This window comes from Equus caballus, chromosome 10 (genome assembly GCF_041296265.1).
Source record: "Equus caballus isolate H_3958 breed thoroughbred chromosome 10, TB-T2T, whole genome shotgun sequence".
Taxonomy (NCBI): domain Eukaryota; kingdom Metazoa; phylum Chordata; class Mammalia; order Perissodactyla; family Equidae; genus Equus; species Equus caballus.
The window spans coordinates 89817431-89839001 of NC_091693.1; the positions used below are offsets into that span (position 1 = coordinate 89817431).

At 45.3% G+C, this 21571-nt stretch overlaps 1 long non-coding RNA gene across 1 annotated transcript; it reads left to right on the forward strand.

Moving 5' to 3' along the window:
* Window positions 1–13790: 13790 nt before the first annotated feature.
* Window positions 13791–17856, forward strand: LOC138916064 (uncharacterized). The gene is made up of 2 exons (XR_011422701.1): window positions 13791–14100; window positions 17025–17856. It is a non-coding gene; the product is annotated as an uncharacterized lncRNA (long non-coding RNA).
* The last annotated feature ends 3715 nt before the right edge of the window (window positions 17857–21571 follow it).

Consider the following 21571-nt stretch of genomic DNA (forward strand, 5'->3'; position numbering starts at 1 on the left):
TGCTCAGTAATTGACGATATAACTCTTTGGGGAGAAAAATAAAGTTAGATGGATACCTTACACTTTAGCCCCAAATAACTTGCAAATGGATTAAAGTTAAACCTAAAATATGAAAAAGAAAAATAGAGGAAAAATTGCTGCATCCTGGATGGTCGAAGACTCTAACTATAAAAGTAGTGTAGGGGCTGGCCTGGTGGTGTAGTGGTTAAGCTCGAGTGCTCCACAGTGGCAGCCTGGGGTTTTGCCAGTTTGGATCCCGGGTGTGGCCCTACACATGGCTCATCCAGCCACACTGAGGTGGCATCCCACATGTAAGAACTAGAAGGACTTACAACTAGGATATACAACTATGCACTGGGGCTTTGGGGAGAAAAAACAGAGAGAAAGATTGGCAACAGATGTTAGCTCAGGGCCAATCTTCCTCACCAAAAAGCATACCTTTAAAAGAAGAAAAAAGCAGTAGTAGATGTTTGTAAGCATCTAAATTTGTCAGAAGCCCTTTAAAAATTGAAATGAAAAAATAAATGCTAAACCAGGAAAAATATTTGCAATAAATAGGGTAAACACATGCAGAATTCTTAACATTCAATAAGAAAAAACACTAAAACATGAATAGAGAAAAATCATGGGCAGTTAGTAGATTCCAGTCAGACTTTGTCTCCAGCTCTCCCCGACACCACCCGGTCAAAGTGGCCGGTGCCCTCCGTCTGGCCCGCTCCATCCTCAGCCCTCACTTTACTTGGTCTGTCTGCACCATTTAAAACAAATTTTTTTTGTTGAGGTTACAATAGTTTACAACGTTGTGAAATTTCAGTTGTACATCATTATTTGCCAGTCATCTTATAGGTGTGCCCCTTCACCCTTTGTGCCCACCCCCCACTCCTCGTCCCCCAGTAACCACTAATCTGTTTTCTTTGTCCATGTGTTTTTTATCTTCCGCATATGAGTGAAATCATGCAGTGTTTGCCTTTCTCTATCTGGCTTATTTCGCTTAACATCCTACCCTCAAGTTCCATCCATGTTGTCATGAGTGGGATGATTTTGTCATTTTTTATGGCCGAGTAGTATTCCATTGCATATATTTACTGCATCTTCCTTATCCAGTCATTAGTAGATGGGCACTTAAGTTGCTTCCATGTCTTGGCTATTGTCTCTGCACCGTTTGATGTTGGTCCCCGACTCTTTGAAACACTCTCTTCACTAGGCTTCTGGAACACTCCACCCTCTTGGTTTGTATCCAGGCCACCCACCATCCCTCATCCTTCTCAAGTCTTTCCTTTCTTTGTAAATGGTGCCATCTTCCACAGGGTTCGCTCTGGCCAAAACCCTAGGCGTCGTTGCTGATTTCTCTACCTTGTGCAAGACCACGTCCAATCCACTGGCAGGTTTTCTCCCTTCAAAATACATCCTGAATCCGGTCGCTTCTCACCTGCACCACCATCACCCAGGGCAGGCCTCGTCTTCCCTCCTGGGCCGCTGGGCCGGCGTCCTGCCTAGCCTCCCTGCTTCCAGCCTTGTTCCCGATGGGTAAGTCTTCACGAAGCACCCAAAAGCTGTTTCCCTCCAACAGAGAATGCAAACACAAGGCACACAATTTAAGAAAAAATTAAGGTTTAAAAACATTTAAAAATTAAAGTTTAAAATAAAAAAATTAAAATTCTTAAAAGAGAGTAAATAATGTGAAAACTAAGTCTCCCCCTCCCCTGTTCCCAGCCCACTCAGTTCCTTTTCTGAGAGGCAACCAGTTTCTTGTGTTTCCTTCCAGAGTCATTCTATGAATTCATCAACATATTCGTTCCTTTCCACTCGGATTGCAGAATACTATATTCAATGTTCTGCATCTTGCTTTTTCTAAAAATCTAAGCCAGATCAGATTGCTCTACTGCGTAAAGCTCTCCAGTGGCTTCTGTTAGACTTGGCATGAAATCCACGTGGTCCCCAAGGCCCTGGCCCACCCCGTCTCCTACCGCCAGCGACATCCCACCAGCACGTTGGCCTTCCTCCTGCTCTGTGGCCACGAAAGGCCTGCTCTCTCCTCCCAGCCTCCACACACCTGGTCCTCTCTTCGTTGAATGCTCCGTCCCATTTCTCTCTCCTTTATTTCAGCGAGATTTCCGCTCAGACGTGACCTCATCAGAGAGGCTCTCCCTGACCCCATCTAAAATAGCCCCCACAGCACCTTCTCCCTCCTCTGGCTTTATTTTTCCCCATGGCTCTTCTTCCTTCCTGAGAGGATGTTACGTTTACTCCTTTATTCTGTTTCCCCACCTAGAAGGTCGTCTCCGTAAGGGAGGTGCCTCGTTCACTTCCGTGTGTCCAGGGCCAGGCCACGCCTGGTATGTGACACTCAATAAACCATCACCGAGATGAATAAGGAAAACAAGAACTTGTTGCATATGAGGTTGGTAAAATTTAAAGTTAAAAAAAATTGACAATATTCAGTGCCGATAGAGGCTGCTGGTAGGGTTGTAAGTTGGCATCATTTTTCATCAGGGAAATAAGTTGAAAACACAAGTTAAGAACGTTAATAATTATGCATCCTTTGGGGCCATGTCCAGGAATCTACCACAAGGAGACATTGTGAGTGAGATGGGAACGAAAGTTGTACAGAAGAATGATCATTGCCTGCTGGGGATTAATTAAATAAATTACTACAAAACATAAAATTGAATGTTATGCAATCTACTAAAACCTTATATGTAAAGAATATATAATAACATGGGAAAGTTGAAAGCTATAGTACTAGGAAAAAAGAAATATAAAGCCACATGCAAAGTTTGGAATCAGCATAAACATTCATTAATAGGACACTGATTAAATAACATGCAAAAATCCAGGCCCTGGAATATTACACAGTCTTTAAAAATGACGATGGACCTTCATGCAGTGACCAGGGAGGGCTTCTCAAGTAGATCGTATATAGATAGAAATGAAACAAAACAGGGTGCAGAACAGTGTATAATATGCTACCTTTGTATTAAAATTACATACATATCCTCATACATGTATTGATCTCTGAAAGAATTTAAAAACAGACTCTTTATTTTTATTTTCAAAATAAATTTAAAAATAAACTGTCAACTAGTTGCCTCTGACAAATGCCATTTGGTAGCTAGAGTCTTATTTTCGTTTTATGGCCTTTTGAATTTAATGCCAGATGTATATTTTACCTATTCAAAATAAATTTAAATGTAAAACCTGCATATACAATAGGATGACGATAAAAAGTATGTCTAAGTATATAAATAGAAAACATTTGAGGATAAATACCTCAAAAAATTAACAGGGATTTCCCTTGGGGCTGGAATTACTGTTGACTTTGATTTTCTTTTATATTTGCTGTATTTACCCAATACACGTATCATTTTTATAAATGAGAAAAATATTTTTAAAAGCCTAGTCATTTCAGTTTATTTTTTGTGCAAATATAAATTGTTGAACTTGAATTTACTTATCATAGAATTATACCCCTACATGCTAAATTAGTTTTCAAAACTGCTGTACTAGAAGTCCAAAAATGAACCAAGTTGGCTCCAGAGACCGTTCACGTGTGTAATATCAGTTTTTTGCTTTACTGCATAACTGAATGTTCTGAATTTCCTTTTCAGAACAAATAGTGCACACCTGCACCGGCTTTGATGCCGTAAACGGGCCCTGGGGGGCCCAGGAAGTTTGCTTTGAGAATCTCTGGCTGTGGGAGGGAGGATGAGGACCACGCAGACAGGACGTCAGGGGAACCGGGAACTAGCTACCCTCCAGGGTGCTTCTCTCCCTGTCTTCGGGCACATTCCGGGTCTAGCCTTTCCGGGCATCAGGCTGGAGTAGGAAAGACAAGCCATTAGTCGCCCAATCGCTGGTATGGACCACGGGCAGCATCTCTGGTGAGCAGACGCCTCAGGGATCTCCGGCAGGGTGATCTGTGCGAGTGGAGGTGTACAGAGGGTGGGGGAAGGATTTGTTTTTTCTTTAAGGTGGAAAAAAATTTCTGGTAATCTTCATTGCCATTGTTCTAATTTCTCTTTACTCCTCAAATAAAGGTAAATAATTCTTTGAACAAAGTTGCCTCAATTCCCAGTGCTGGACACTTGGGCAGTGGGTGAACTATGCCTGTGTATTACAGGCAGCAGCTGCCACCATACCCCTGACCTGTAAAACAACATACACCGGGCTTTGGGTCTTTCATCTGCAGTCTCTGGTTTGTGACTGGGTTGGGGCAGATCTTAATTACATGCAAACGGTCTGCTTAATAATTGTCTCTGAGTTCCATGGTTCTCGCCTGCCTGGAACAGAGTGAATACAGTCAAATGTCATGGCTAGGCTGATGGACCATGTACAAATTGTCAAATACAAATCGATAAACGGAGGCTCCTTTTTCCCAGCTGACCGTGCTGGTACGATGAGAGAAGCTAAGCCTGCATTCCGAAATCGAGTAAATATTCTGGGGTGGAGGAACTGACGCGGAGGGCACAGGACCAAGCCAAGCATACCCCAGACTAGCAGGTGTGTGGATGTGTTAGATTGCCTTCCATTCCTGGAAGTGATAGGTCTCTGGGAGGCTGACAAAAAGAAGCTGGGAAAGCAGCAGGTCAACCCTGTGGGGCGCCTCTCCATGGAAGCAGATCACACGGCGTCACACACGTGCACGGCTCACGGTGCCTCACCAGTATCTCTGGACGGGACCTTGTTGGTTGGCCTGCTTCTGGACTCAAAGAAAATGTGCGCCCAGCTCGGCATTTGTCCCTCTGGTAAATGAGTGAACTGCACAAAACAATATAAAAATCCTTTCAAAATCCGCAAAAGGGATGATTTTCTCCTAAACTAGACAACTTGGCTGTTGAAACCCTCTCCCCATGTGTCTGTCTGGTCAGTTCACCTGGGCTCGGTCTCAAACAGTTTATCAAAATATTTCTTCTAAATTAAATCTGGGGCACTTCCTCCGAGGATCCCAGTGAGGGAAAGTTCTCTGCCTCATTCCGTTTATAGCAGTGATGTTATGGAACTTGCAGAGTATAATGTTAAAAATAAAACATTATTTTACTTTTTATTTATTTTATTTTATTTTTTTGAGGAAGATTAGCCCTGAGCTAGCTGCTGCCAATCCTCCTCTTTTTGCTGAGGAAGACTGGCCCTGAGCTAACATCTGTGTCCATCCTCCGCTATATGTGGGATGCCTACCACAGCATGGCTTGTCAAGCGGTGCCATGTCCACACCCGGGATCCGAACTGGTGAACCCCAGGCTGCCGAAGTGGAACATGCACGCTTAACCTCTGCACCACCAGGCCGGCCCCCCATTTTACTTTTTAAAAACACACCATTTATGATGCAGTCGTTAGGGATGGAACACGCTCCAAGTGATGTCCTTGGCTCATCTCAGGAACCTTTCTGGCAACCCTAGAAAATAAGTGCATTACTCCCCATTATTCAGAAGAAGAAAATGAGTCACAAGAGGTTGGGCAAACTGCTGGAAATCACACAGCTTGTAAGTGCAGACGCTGGGGCTGCGCCCAGTTGTTTGCTTGTCACTAAGACACACATGTACGTCTGAGGGGGCACGAAGGACGTTAAGTTTCGAGCCAGTTGTTGATAGAGAAGCAGGAGAGAGTTTAAATAAGTAAAACACATTTGGAAATATGTACTCAGAAACTGTTTTAATTTGTTAATTATTCTCTATGCTAGAATTGCTTTTTATTTGGTATGTGAGCTAGTTCAGGCACAAAACAGTTCTTGACTTCAGCTTTGAGTTTTGTCTTCCAGCCAATTCAGACCCCAAGGTGGAAGCTGGGGTGGGGGGTGGGGGTAGTGGTTAGAGGGGGCTCCTACACACTGTCCATCTCGTCTTCCAGCTCTTAAAAGAGGGATGGCCCTTAGGGCCAGGGCCCCGCCCTGCCGTCTTGGACACCCCTGCCTGTTGGACGCTCCTCTCTCCTTGAGCTCTCTGCCTCCTCCCTGGTGTGTCTTCTAGCCCCTCTGACCTCTGCTGCTGCAGAGGAGAATGCCTCACTCACCCCTTCTGGAAGTGGCCGTGGTTGGTGCAGGTGTGGCATCTGCAGGACAATCAGAGCACGTCCCTAGTGGACTTTCTGTGCAGTTCCTGTGTCCTCTCTCCAGGCCTGAGCCCTCCTGCCCTCTCTTCATACCTTGACTTCTGTAGGTGTCATGCCCAGAAGGGTGGAGGATGGTGAGCCAAGGGATGGAAACCATTTTTCTGCTCTAACCCACTGCTTTCACACCTCTGTCCTCCTGGATATCAACAATGAGTGCACATTAGTATTGTAAAATGGACTTTTTGGCAAGTGTGAGAATAATGACTCTTGCTTGAAAGGGATCACATAATTTTCTAAATGTTTTTTCTTTAAAACAATACATCCATACAATTATTACTACCATTACACCAATTTCTTTTTAAATGTGAAAGGCCTTTCAAATTTATTATTTTTCTTAATCTTCACAACAATTTTTAGGAAGGTAAGTTAGGTATGATTATCTTTTGTGAATCACAGTTTGTGTATTTTTCTTACTATTTTGCAGTTTCTGGCCTGTGATTTTTATTTTCAAGAAGGCCATCTTACTGGATCTACTTAGTTTTTCTAAGCTGTTTTCCATGGATTAACCTCTGCCTTATTCTTTTTTATTTCCTGGATTCACAGGATATAAAAATATTAACCAATAGTTTCACATTTACATTTTTTTTTTCTTTTGGTGAGGAAGATTCACCATGAGCTAACATCTGTGCCAGTCTTCCTCCATTTTGTTTGGAATGCCACCACAGCACGGCTTGATGAGCAGTGTTTAGGTCCACGCCTAGTATCCGAACCCATGAATCTGGGGCCGCCGAAGCGGAGCTTGCGAACTTAAGATATTAACCCCCTGTTTATTACGGACTATAATTAGCTTGTCATTTACCTTTTTAAAGGTGTTTTAATGATTTTTTTGAATTTAAAAATTATGAATGATTATTGAATTTCACCAAATGTCTTATTGATCCCTATTGATAATTTTCCTTATTTTTAGATCTATAGATGTGATATTCTGCAGCAATAAAGATTAGCCATATGTTGAACTATCCTTGTATTCCATACTCTCTACTTAGACACGACGTAATTTTGTTTGAATTTGATTTGAATTCTCTTTTCAGGAGAACAAATCATTTCATGTCACTAGAGATGCCAGCTGTCTCCTGCCGTGGGGACTCCTCCACGGCTGAGCTAGTGACCCCATCTCCCCTCCTCCCGGCATCAGGTAACTGCACTAGACTTGGGGACCTGGTCCGTCACTGGGCTGGTGTGACTGTGGGTGGGGCTCATTAGCTTCCCTCTTAGGGACGTGGGACGTTGAGTCCCTCAGTGGTGGGCACCTGGGCTGCGGGTGGGTGAGCCTGGTGCAAGATGAACGAGCAGACACGCAGGAAACCCTGTGGTTCCTGAGAGTGAGAGGCACAGGGTGGCTTCCTGAGGGCTCTTGACGATTCAAGTTTCCAGAGTCTCAGATGCCCTCTCTGCTCCCGGATTCTGTGAGGACCTCCAGGGCTCTTTCTTTTTCTTTTTTTTTGAGGAAGATTAGCCCTGAGCTAACATCTGTTGCCAATCCTCCTCTTTTTGCTGAGGAAGACTGGCCCTGAGCTAACATCCGTGCCCATGTTCCTCTACTTTATATGTGGGACGCCTACCACAGCATGGCTTGACAAGCGGTGCCATGCCCACCGGGATGGCGAACCCGGGGCCGCCAAAGCAGAACGAGCGCACTTAACTGCTGCACCAGCTGCCTGCCCCCCAGGGCTCCACCTGCACGCCGCCCTCTCCTTCACTGAAGGGCGGTGAGGGTTTCTGATTTATGCAACCAGAAGTCGACACTCTCCCACCATCTTGCTGGGTGACGTGCATGACTGTGGACTACCACAACACCAGGAGGCCCTGGCCTCCTTCTAAAGCAAAGGGTGGAACTCAGCACTAAATGATCCAGAAGTTTCCTTCGAGCCCTATGGTTCTATGAGTCTATGAAATTAACGGCACTTTTTATTGAGTCATTTTCTCCATCCAGCTTGGCAGAACTCTAGAATGATAAGGATTCAGGGAGAACTAGGAGCCCGAAGGGAGTGTGTTGAGACAGACGCTTAAGACTGGAAGATACTTCCTATTTTCAAAAAATTGTGAGTCCTTAAAACCTGAAGGATCATTTTGTTTTCAGCCATTGAATTGAAAGAGTGTCTCTGCTTCCTAAACAGCGTAGCTCCAGCTGCCTGTCTGTGCTTCCCTTCACGTACCTCAGACTGGGCATCTGGCAGTGACGGGTAATCAAATCACGTCAAGGGCCGCTGAGCCATCTGCTCTCGTCTCAGCCCTCAGAAGGAGCTACTGGAAGGGGTTCCAGCTTTCATCTCGAGCTTATAAGCCAGCACCGGCCAATTTTCTCAATGAAAGAATTGATTTAGGCCTTTAAAAATAATCCCCAGCCCTGCTGACATCAAGGGGACCACTCAACATCAAGATAAAAGACAATCACACTGTGAAGAAAGCTGTTAAATGTTCTTTTACACACGCAATGAAACTCTGAAATGCGTGTCTTAAATGGCCAACACAAAAGGGCAGCAAGACAATTTGGACGCTAGGACGAGGAAAGCAGCGTGTCGGGAGGTGGTGGGGAGGTGGAGGGTGACAGACAGTTCCCCTGAGCCAGCGCCACGTGGAGCGCCCCTCCCACGAGAGTTGTGCTGGGGTCTGAAAGACAGCCCGGCGTCAACACTCCGACTGACACGTATTTTGTGTCCTGTTCTTCATTTTGGTGTTGAGATAGTGGCATTCTCTTCTTATGGTGACTATATTTCTGTTACAGTCAAACTAATAAATACATGTTTATTTGAAGTATATTATATTTCAACTGACAAAGAATGCCTGGGCTGCCATCAGATGTGAAGAGGGATGGGAATTTCTTTCAGAGCTTATGCATGATGCAAAGAAAGATACCTTTATCCTTGAACAGCAAATGTCAAAACCAATTGGCTTTTAAACGACTTTTAAATCCCCAGTCTCTCTGTCACTTTGGCTGCTGTGACAAACCATCACAGTGGGGCGGCTTACACAGCGAAGGTTCATTTCTCACGGTTCTGGAGGCTGGAAGTCCAAGATCAGGGTGGCAGCACGCTCAGGTTCTGGTGAGGTCCCTCTTCCTGGTCATGTCCTTGTATGGCCTTTCCTGAGCTTGTGCACCAAGAAAGAGAGAGAGATCTCGTTTCTCTTCCTCTTTTTACAAGGGCACCAATCCCATCACGGGGGTTCCATCCTTATGACCTAATGACCTCTCAAAGGCCCCACTTCCGTAGACCATGACATTGGTGATTAGGGTTTCAACAGAGGAATTTTGAGGGGACACAAACATTCAGTCCATAGCACCTGGGAAGGCTTCTTTTCCTTGGATTTTTGGCTTGCATTTTAGGTTGAGTTTCCCAAAGTGCACCCTCAGATAAGGGCCCATGTGAAGGCAGTTTGTTAGTTAACGTCCCCAGGAGAAACTGGCGGAGGAGTGGGGACATGCAGGAGGTCCCACAGGGCATAACTCTTACTCAATCCTGCAGTAAGGCCATCCCGGTTAGGGCCAGGGTGTGCAGAGTAGCTCCTTGGGATGTAGATTCCTATGGCTCTTAAGACAACAGGCTGCAGCCGAGGGCAGACTCCACAAGAGCTACAGTACCGGCTGGGGCAGGCAGGGCACCGTGAGGGGGGCCCCTGTGCTCAAAGGGATCCAGGCATACAGGTGGAGCACAAGCAGCAAGTTGCAAGAAACCAAAACCCACCCCAGCTCACTAAGTGATGTTATCTCAGTGCAGACTGCATCTCACCACATGTGACAGAAGCCTGACTCAGCGCCCAAGCTAAACGGCTGTTGTAGCTCATGTGACAAGAAGGTCCGAGGCTGGCAGTCCGGGGCTGGTGTGGCCACTTCCTGATGTGAGCAGGGAACAATGTCCCAACTCTGCCTCCTCGCTTGTTGCTTCTTGATTGCAAGACGGCTCTTCTACCCTCAGCCTCACGTCTGCATCGCAGGCAGGAAGAAGGCCAGGAACAGAAAGAAGAAGGTCGTATGTGCCTCAGGACAGCCCGTTTCCCAGAAATCTCTGACGACAGACTTCTGATTGCTTTACGTTGCCTCTGACCGAGTTACATCATTACCCGTAGACATAAGGAGTTCTAGGAAGGTGGCACAAGGCTTCCCTGAAAGGAACAACTTTGTGTTTATGCGGTAGTGGATGTTTTGCAAAAATACAATGGGCTATCTTGCGGGCATCCCAGGACAAGATACAAGCACAGCCTTCGTTCCTGAGGGCCGGTGCCAGCACTGGCTGGGGAGGAGCTTGTGTTTTGTGAGTTAAATATGATTGGACAATGGAATATGCACATGCACAGAGGAGATATGTGAAACAGCAGTGTGGACTTGCACATGTGCACACACACACACACACACACGTTGGCTCAGTCTTGTGGCGTGGAGAGCAGTGGGCCATGTGCTTGACGAGCAGTTACCCTGGCTGGGACCTGGGCCCAGATTGCTGGTGATGATGCTGACAGCAGCAGCAGCCACAGCCCTGGAGAGGGGAGGGACCCCATGTGAGGACGATGCTGGGATCCACAGCAGGAGGCCAGTTTGCAGAAAGCCAGTTTGCTGGTCTGTCCCTAGAGCTGGTCTCTGGGGCATCGGCACAAATCTTAAATCTTTAGCCAAGAACTGTTGGTGCTCAAGTGATAAAACTTTGTCGGTAAATTATTACAAAATAAAAACATACACGTGGACATTGCAGTAAGCCTATCAGAGAATTCTTAGAATTCCTCATAGCTGAAAATTCCTGGTTTTGAAAACTGCTGCAACATTGCAAACAAATGCTCACAAGCTTAGAAATAGAAATTAAATTTAAGGATCATCACATTCTGACAGAAAAGAACACTGTTTTTATATGAAGAGCAGATAAACCAATTATTAATGAAGATAATTTTAAAATTAATTTTCTCTTGTAACTGAAGATTCAGGAACAGAATGCATAAACAGGTGTCGAATTATATATAAACCATGAAGTCAGTTTCCTGTTACAGGAAATGTAAGAGAAAATATTAAAATGCTATTGTACAAAATTACATTTAAGATTAAATTCAGACACATGAAACTGACTTGTATGAAGGCTTAAATTTTTTTTTTTAAGATTTTATTTTTTCCTTTTTCTCCCCAAAGCCCCCCAGTACATAGTTGTATATTCTTCATTGTGGGTCCTTCTAGTTGTGGCATGTGGGACGCTGCCTCAGCGTGGTCTGATGAGCAGTGCCATGTCCGCACCCAGGATTCGAACCAATGAAACACTGGGCCGCCTGCAGCGGAGCGCGCGAACTTAACCGCTCGGCCACGGGGCCAGCCCCTGAAGGCTTAAATTTTTTGGAGAAATTGTTCTGCAAGAATCTTCAGGTCTAGATGCACTAATACTTATATTTAAAAGTAATTAATCACAAATTTATGCCAATGTTTTCACAGCCTATAAAATACTCAACAGCTCCAGGAGCAGTCGGATCTGCCGATAGATCCTCCTCAAAATTAAAGATTATCAAAAATTGTTTGCCGTCTTGAATTTTCCAAGAGCAACTCACTTTGCCTTCAATGATACCAATGGAAAATAAATTTGCTAAAAGCATAAATTTTGATGGCCTAGTAAACATATTTGCAGAAGTGAGCCAGAAAAGTCGTACAATCCATCAGGTTATCACACTTACAAAGTATTATTACGTTATATAAGATTATGACACCAAAAATACTATTATTCTCTATTTGTGAGTTTATGTTCTTACTGAGGTATCACCATTTCCCCTTCTTATGGACTGAATTGTGTCCCCCGCCAAATGCATATGTTGGAGTCCTAACCCCGATGTGACTGTATTTGGCCATGGGGCCATTCAGGAGGTCGGAGAAGGGGTCACTAAGGTTAAATGAGGTTGTAAGGATCGGGTTTAATCCCACAGGACTAGTGTCCTTACAAGAAGAGGAAGAGACATAGACATCTCTCTGTATGCACAGAAGGAAGAGTATGTGAGATACAGCGAGAAGACGGCCGTCTGCCAGCCAGGAAGAGAGGTCTCAGCAGAAACCCTCACAGCACCTTGATCTTGGCCTTCCAGCCTCCAGAACCGTGAGAAAACAAGTTTTTGTTGTTTAAGCTGACTGGTCTGGGGTATTTTGTTATGGTGATCTGAGCTGGCCAATAGACCTCTATGCATTTTATAAATAAATAGTAAATATATTTAAGGGAAAAAATCTGTCTATTTTAGTACCTTTAATGACAGTGCTCCTTGCTTTTGAACAAGGGCCCCAAATTTTCCTTTTGCACTGGGCCCTGCAAATTATATGGCTGGTCATTCTCCGAATGGAGGTCACACTCTATGCCTCTCCTAGGGCCTCACGGTGGTTCTTCTCTCTGCTTCCTCTCTCTAGATCAGCTTCTCCTGGTTTCCAGCCCAGCTGGGCCACTTCCATCCTGACTCTACATGTCCTTTCAGGTCAAGTGCCCAAGGTCAACTCATTCCTTCTGTCTCAGAGCCCTGACTCTACATTTATGGCTTTGTTGACACCTGTTGATGTCAGGTGGCCATCTGTTCCCATTGGCTGGGCCACGTGTGCGCCTGGCTGTGCAGGCCCTCACTTGCAGGGGTGTGGGTGGAAGGCGTGTGCACAGCCGGTGGGCTGGGCTGGGCTGGGCTTGCTCTCTCAACTGAGTCAACTGAAATGCTCACATGGAGGATAACTTGGCTTCAATTCCAAGCTCAACTTCTTTTTCCAAGGGTGTTCAGCATCTCTACTCCTGAATAGAACCAACCACAGTTTAAAAAGAAAAAGCAGAAACCAATGCTCTGTGCTGAGAAGCATTTCAGGGCTGCGTTGCTCAGCTCTCCACTGACAAAGAGCCCGTCAAGAACAGGATGAGGGGAGATTCTCAACAGAATAATGCAATGTCTGTGCATTTTCAGTTGTGGGGACTCTAAATTCATTTTATCACAGATTTTTGACATCCTGTCTCACTTAACATTGAACTGTGTTTGAAAAAATTCAACAGCAAAGATATACATAAAAATAGCAATGTAAATATTTTCCAGTGAGATATATTTCAATAACGTTTTTTGGTAAGATTCATATTTATCATTAAAAAAAGTAGTGAAATTAAGAGTCTTGCTATACCTTTCCAGAAGCAAACTTGAAAGATCCATGTTGCAAGAAAAGAACAAATTAAAATCATTGATTACCAAAAAATTTAATATAGTAACACCTTAGTTTCCTAGAATTCAGACTTATTGATAACTTCTACATTCTGGAGCACAGCAGTGGAACAAAGTGCCCTGAGGGCTGAAACAGCTCGCACAAAATCAGTGCGCTGAAGCCCATTTGCTTTAATCGTGGAAGAGGGACCCAGGCAGAGCCTACCCACCCTTGCAACCGAATAGCTTTGATTATCTGCTTTGCAGCCCACAGCAGATGAAAACCAACAGTTTATTTGGGTAGTGGAAATAAATGAATAAAAAGCAGAAATGCGGCTAAAATGTGCAAAGGGATTATCGATGTCAGAGAGGAAGCTCAAGGGGAGGAAATGTGCTTTGCAGACACTCAGTGCTCACATGTATCTGGTTCCCATCCTGAATACATTTAGTGAACAGGGCTGAACGCCTGCCCTTCACCACGCTCCGTGCTCAGGATCTAGACGTTAGAGGCTCAGTGCCTGCCCCCAGGGCTTGAAATCTCCCATAAAACTGAACAAATAAAAGGCAGTCATGAGACAGCGTGGAGAGTGGCTAAGTGCTACATGAGACTGAAGCCAGGACAATGCGCCAGGAGCACTGAAACGCTGCAGCTGAGGCGGATGGAGCAGTGGAAACGAGATAAGGGGACAACTCGAAAGACTGAGGAGGTGGAATTTCCGGTCCAGCATGACTGACTGGAGGCGAGGGGAGAAGGAGAAGTCAAGGATGGCTCTCAGATCCTGGTTGGTGTGAAGAATCAGTTAGAGGCTCCAGTCTCTCCAGAGGGCTTTGCCTTAGTCCAGCTGACATTTCAAATGAAGACTTGGGAATCACTGACGAAAGGTCAGACCAGTGTGAAATCGGTTTAGTAGTGATTGTCTCTGTAGGGGAGGTGGGGGGGTGGGGAATAAACACCTTGTTCTAAATGGAAGGACGCAGAGAAGCCCCTGTAAGTGCCTTGAGGGCAGGGCCTGCGTCATTTATCCTGGTGTCCTCACTCCCCAAATGCGATGGATCCTTAATAATAATCTATTTATTTGACTTAGAGAAACCAATTAAAGTCACTTTGACCTTTTCTAGTCATCTCCCTTTAGGGAGTAAGATGAGACTAAGGAAGTTTATAGATGTCTTTTGTCCTTGAGCAGATGGCCATGGCTCCAGACATATTTCTCTTTCAAACAGAATTTTTCCTGAGAGAGTTGAAAAGTCCCTGTTGTCCTCTTGGATCAGACCTTCTGGAGGCCCTGGCAAGCAGCCTTTGCATCTCCTCAGGGTTCCGGCAGCTTTGACAAAAGTCGCAGACCCCAGTGTGCTCCCTGACGCTGTGGGGTGTGGAGGGAGGCGGGCAGTGGCGCTTGAGGGCAGCAGGGGTGGCCCTGTGTCCCCACAGGCACTCTGCATGCTTCCGGGTCCAGGGACGGGTGCGCAGGAGAGGGCTGTCCTTCCCTAAATGAAAAGAGGCCTCAGGGAGCCGACCTCAGGGGGCAAAATGCCCCTGAAAGCTTCCTCCCCCCTAGGAAGTTCCTCAGGGGTTTCTTTTCAGAAAAGAAGCTCATTCCTGAGAGGCAACTTGTCAACAATTAGTTGCGCTTAAAACAGAAGCTCAGAATTGGGTCAGGGTTGGACGAAGGGAAAAAACGGTCTAGATGCATTATGAAGCTTCTCTGAAAAGGACTGTTTTCGTGATTTTAATCACTGACATCTACCAGAGCAATGTTATATTTTCATTTGAATGTTTAATTTTGAAAGCTAAGTCTGAGAAAAAGAATTTTTTATCCTTTATGAAATAGCTGTGAGTATGGTTGACATGAGCTCTGTAGTCTCAGTTGGATTTGAAGCAGGAGCAAAAACAAAATAAAACAAGAATCAAATCACACAAGGAAAACCAACGTCCACAAGCACCCCCAAGAGTGTTTGTCCCAGCACATAGACTGCCGAGTCCGTGAGCTCCAATGGCAGGTTCTGTCACTACAAAGCCTCCGGTTCGATGACATTTTGCTGCAAGGCGATGAGTGTTCTGTGTTCTTGGTCCAGGTTATATCTCGCGGTCGGAGGAGCCTTGTTCTTCCTTCCTTCCTCCTGAAGGAGCTGTGACTTTCTGCGAACCTGAACGTTGTTCAGTAACTGTTGCTGGCTAGTTGCCTAGAGAGCCGACCCTGAGGGGGGCCATCCCTATGTCAGCCACCTCTGTGAAGGGAGATCCTCCTGGAAGCATTTAGCTGCAGGGGGCACCAAGGAAGGGGTGCACAGACTAGCTCCTGGGGGCAGAGGGAGGCCGTGGAGGGGCGGGGCGCTCATCACCTCTCCCTGGACTTGCACCCCCAGCCAGGGGCCATGAGGCTGTGAGAAGACTTGGTCAGCCGCCAGTGGACCCTGGGAGCAGGCGTGGCCTAAGCTAGGCAGGCACAGGGGGTGTAAGGGGGCAGGATGCGGGTGGGCAGCACTGGGCACAGTGACTAACCCTATTCCATTTCTGAAAGCAAGGCAGGCCACTGATAATGCCATCTCCTATGCAGCACGGCTCCCTGCCCTTGGGGGAGGACGATGAAGACATGACACACTCTCCTCTGGGAAGACTGTGGCATCAGAACGAGCCATTTTTGGATATAAATGTCAGTGGCTTTGCCTGTGGCAGCTCAAGGAAGACATAATTGCCCGAGCTGCCTCCCTCCACCCCTTCCCTGCACTGCACCACCCACCTCCCTGGAGGCTGGTCCGGGGCTGGAGCGGAGGGGCAGATGCAGAGGCTGCATGTGCTCACGCTTCTCCCCCTCCCTCAGTGGGCGTCCCCAGCTCCGACTTCTCGGAATTGGGACCCTGAGAGCAGCGAGGGACTCAAGCAGGCCGAGGGGAGACCATCTGCCACGGATGCAAAGGCTCCTTGGGCGGCCCAGGAACCGAGGGCACCATCTGAACAAAACCCAGGAGCCTTCGCTGTCAAAGACACACTCAGTTTATGCATTCTGAGATAAATTCTGGGCTCTTCTAAAATTTTGCTGAGGATTTCAAAATTGAATTCTTAGGCACTGCCTCCTATACTTTCCATGACACAGACGTGACACAGAGGTGTTTATGTTCACCAACCCCCCATCAGATATGCAGGGTCTTTGCTAAATCCTTGTAAACTTTGAAACTTTAATAATAGTTCTTTTCTATCCTACCTACCCCCTACCTCAAATGGTATTTAGAAGGCAGACTTAAATAGAAATACCCTATGACCGAGCCATCCCACTACTGGGTATCTATCCTAAGAATCTGAAATCAGCAATCCCAAGAGTCCCATGCACCCCTATGTTCATCGCAGCATTATTTACAATAGCCAAGACGTGGAACCAACCTAAGTGCCCAGAAACTGACGACTGGATAAAGAAGATATGGCATATATACACAATGGAATACTACTCAGCCATAAAAAAGGACCAAATTGTTCCATTCGCATCAACATGGATGGACCTTGAGGGTATTATGTTAAGCGAAATAAGCCAGACAGAGAAAGACGAACTCTATATGACCCCACTGATAGGTGGAAGTTAACATATAGACATGGAGAACCGATCGGTGGTTACCAGGGAAAAGGGGGGGTGGGGGGAGGGCACAAAGGGTGAAGTGGTGTGCCCACAACATTGCTAACAATAATGTACAACTGAAATCTCACAAGGTTGTAATCTATCATAATCTTAATTAAAAAAATAAATAAATAAAATAAATAAAAGGCAGACTTACTGAAGGTTAGGCATCTGCTTATAGCACTGTGTATTGTTTTTCAGATTCTATACCAACCAAACACGGCTTCCGTCAGTGAGCACATGTTCTACATTGAGCGGTATTAGGACATTCAGAAAACGCACCCGACTGACAAGTCCAGAGTTTACTCTGGTTCTTTTAAAGATTTGAAGTGAAAGTGTCAAGGTTCACAAGGCTGTGTGCCCCCTGTGGCCGGGTTGAAGAGCTGTCATTACTCCTGCGGTCGTAGACACTGCTGCTTCCTAATTCCAGCCCGATGCGCATCTCACCGCACTGTCCACCTGCCGCTGTGTTCATCTGGTGTTACTTCCTAACTTCAAATACATTTTTGAACGTTGCCGTCTGAGCTTGTACACTGTGTCGTGCTTAGAACACTATAGGAAAGACACCATTCATTTAATTCTCACCACTCCATCCTAAGTACTTTTTCTGCGAGGCTGTGGTCTTTAAAAACGCAGTAGCCCAGAGGCCCTTCTGCTGAGGCTGTACCCATCACAGAGAGTAAATGTGCTCATAAGAGAACTTCTGCATCATTCTTTTTAAAATGTCAAAGTAATACATGTCCATGACGAGATCAGAAAATGTGAGCAGAAAGAAAAACTATGCATTTATGTGTATAATTTATAAATATGTATTGGTAAAAGTGTACATGTATCTTTATAAAAATGTGATGCATTTTGTCACTTTTTAATATTTTCCTGCCTAACATAACATGAACATGTTCCTTTATTCTTATAGCTGCCTAATTTTGCCTTGTATGGATGTAACAATATTAATTTATCTTTTATTGTTAAAGATTTGAATTATTTAAAAATCTTTATTATGGTAAATGCAGTGATGAACATCTTATAGTTACATTCTTGTGCATTTGCTCAAGTATTTTTGTAGGATCAATTTTCTGGAACCTAATTTCTTTTTGACTGTAGCTCTGCCCACGGCCTCAGGCGGCCCCTCTTCCATGGGACCTGGCTTTGCTGACACAGGAGATGGTGTTGCCTCTACCGGATTCTTCACATTAGTTCCTTTGACCTCGAGTCTTCCTTTCAGTTATATCTCCAGAAATTTCTCACTTGGGGTCTCCTATTCCTTTTCTAGAGGTTAGATGGGGCTTGGTTAAAGTTATATTTGTCATTTCCCCGTTCCCTCCTCCCTCTCAGCGTTGTTCCTTTGTCCTCTCCTTCAGCGTCTGAATTTCCCGGGATTCCGTCCGTGGCTTCCCTCTGCTGTAGCCCACGCTCTCCCTGAGCTGATTCTCCCTCTGATTCTAATTTATGAGGACAGTTAACTCTTGAGTTGTATCCTTTCCCTCAATCCCTGGACATATATTCCCAACCACCACCTTGGCATCTCCACACGTGCAGGTATCTCAAAGCCAGTAGTCCCCAGACTAAAGTCATGCTTTATTCCAAACTCCCAGCAAAACAGAAACAAATACAAAAATAAAAAGCAAAAGCAACACAATCCCCCCCAAACAAACCAAAACAACTCATTTTCTTCTGGTGTGTTCTCTTTTGTAAAGTGAAGGCGCCCACTATCCACCATCACACAGTCGTCCAAATTTAGAGTCAACTGACATTTATTGATGGCATCAAATGATAGTCTCCTGCATAAAACTCTCTAGTGGCTTCCCATTGTCACTAAAGTGTAACCCAAATGCCTTACAGCTGTCACGAGGCTCCTGGTCTTTACCCGCCCCCTGCCTTCATCGTCTTCCGGGCTCCTGCTGGCTCACTACGCACAGCTGTCTTCTTTCTGACCTCCTCTCAAAGAGCAAGCGCAGGTACATCTCAGAGACTCAGCTTATGCGTGGCCTTCCCTCAGCCAAGAACCCCTTTCTGATGGTGCTTCTGGTGTTGTAACTAAACACTGCCAAACCCAAGGTCACCTATTTGACTCTGTGTTTTCTTCTGGAAGTTTCATAGTTTTACATTTTAAATTTAGGTCCAAGATCCATTTTGAGTTAATTTTTGTGAAAGGTGGAAGGTCTTTGTCTAGAATGATTTTTTTTTTTTTTTGCATACGGATGTCCAACCGTTCAATGCCATTTGCCGAATACATTATCCTTTCACCACTGAATAGCCTTTGTGCCGTGATCAAAGGTCAGTTAACTTTGTTTGTGTGGGTCTATTTCTGGGCACCAATTCATATAATTCTTAAGATTCATGTATTGATACATTCCATCAGCAAATGTTTATTGAGCAACTACTATATGATAGACAAAGTTTCAGGTGCTGGGAACCTATTAGTGAAAAAAAAGAAGACAAAACCCCTGCCCTCATGGAGTTTACATTTTAGAAGATTCTGGAATAGATTACATATGAGAATGTTTTTAGAGTCATTCCCATTCCTTCCCCATGAAGCACAGTTTGCACGTGAATGCCCGTGTCTTCGCCCGTGTTTCTCGGTGTGTTTGTTAGTTCATCACAAGTTTGGCCCAGGGCTGCCCACTGCCAATAGGAGGAATATGAGGCCGTCCCTCTTCTCTCCCCTCCTTCACTCCATTTTCACTTTTTCTACTGTTGAAAAGCTTATTTTTTAGACTTTTAGACTTTTTACGATTTTTAGACTTAGGCGTACCGAGACCTTGAGTGCAGTAAGTAATGAATTATATTTCACAGCTCACTCTGATATGTCCTGCAGAGACATCTCCATTCCAGGGGTAGCTGCCCCAGGGTGGTCTGGAAAACTGGGATGAGAACAGACAGTATTTATTCAGATTGGGGGTGATATAGGCAGTTTTCACAATGCCAGCTGCTCTCACTCCATCCTGTGTCTGTACCTCTGTGACTGTGGCTGTCTGGTGATGTCCAGTCTGGTCCAGCAGTCAGAAGGGGGTTGATGGAAACAGGATGCCTTCTGAGCCTTGTTTGCGAGCAGTATTCCCAGTCTGACAACCCCAAAACTTCATTAAGGAGAAACAATAATAAAAGGGACTTTCTTAAAGCAGGATAGCAGCGAGAAGGGGAAATGAAAGATGCCATTTCTAGACGACGCAGACTCATTTTCTGGCAGGGTGAGAGCTCTGAAGTGCCTGTCGGGGGCGAGTGCCTCAGGGGGGAATTTCTAAGCTCCTGTGTGTCACATTTAAGGAGAGGCACTACTCGGCTCCCCTTAGCCACCCGCAAAGGGCAGGCCCATGGCAATTTATGACAACCAGAGCGTGAGTTACTGGCTAGTGAACTGCCTGGAAGAAAAAAGAAAAAAAAGGGAGAAATAAAGAGGATTCCAAATACTGTTTTTTCATACTAGACATTTTGAGGTAGAAATGTCTTCAAGACCATCTATTCCAACCCCAGCCGCAGGGAGGAATCCTCTCTGCAAAAGGCTCAGCAGAAACCAGCCTGGACTTGAACCCTCCCTATGACAGGGAACTCAGTACCTCATGGAGTTAAGAATGCAGAGCTGCCAGCTAATATAGAAAGCCCCTCCTTGCTTGGGACTGAGCTCTGCCTTCTAGCAACTCCCAAATATGAGTCCTAATTCCATTCTCTGAAGCAACAAACGCATGTGAGTGTCCTCATTCATAGGCAGGCCTTTGCATATGGCGGCTATCAGGACTTCCCTAAATCCTGGATTCCCTCCACACGTCCTGTGTCCTGGCTGTCAGCTCCTCTCTCAGACGTTTTCTGGTTGGTTAAAGCCTTTGTTAAACTGTGATGCTCAGAATGAATGTAGACAGCAGATTTCCGAGACTCAGGTCTCAGATGATGTGGGCTGCTAAGAAGAAATATTAGCAAATGTCCTAATTATGCTTCTGTTAATGCTGTTTTCGGGGGTAAAGTTAAATGTTTGAAGTCCATCACTATGCCTGGATTAAAGGTGTTTCCACCTGAAAGTGTTGTTTAAATCTGTCATTTCACAAATCCTTCATTTTGGAAGCTGGTGGCAACAAACTGGCAGGAAATATGAGACTTAGGAAAAGCAAAGACATCTATTTGCTAATGGTCACTACAAAATGCATTGGTAACCACGGCAAGCTTATTATGAGGGGAACAGTTAGCTGAAGTGTAAAGGCCGGGCACTTAAGACCCTACTCCTTCCTTGGAGATCAGCTATTGGCTGCTGCATGAGGACGGATTTGTCCGCACTATGCAGTTTGGTCGGGGGGCCTGCCTGCCTGATGTCTGATTACTTATTAACTCCTCGGTGCCCGTGAGTAGGAGAAGGTGCTTGCATTGCAGAAGCTCGTGCGCATCCCGTGTCCCCTTGTCTCCTGCCGGGGCTCAGGCATTCGCTCTTTGAACATCCGCACTTCTCAGCAAGGCCAAGATGTCCAGAACATGCCTTTCGCCGTGGAAACCCAGCTAACCAACCCATCAATAGTTCTTTCCTGTTCAGAATTTTAGACATAATCGAAACTTTGGAACCTAAGAAGCTTTGTAAACAGAATATAACCCTAAATAGATTTGCTTCTGACTTCCAAGGGAAAATGCCTGTCAGCTCTCATAACTCCAGATGCCTTGACCAGTGGGGCAAAGCTGACAGTGATAACGGAACCTGTGAGAATAACACGAAATTCAGGCCTTTGGGGTTCCACTGTTGTTTTTCTCAGTTAAATATACATGTGCTA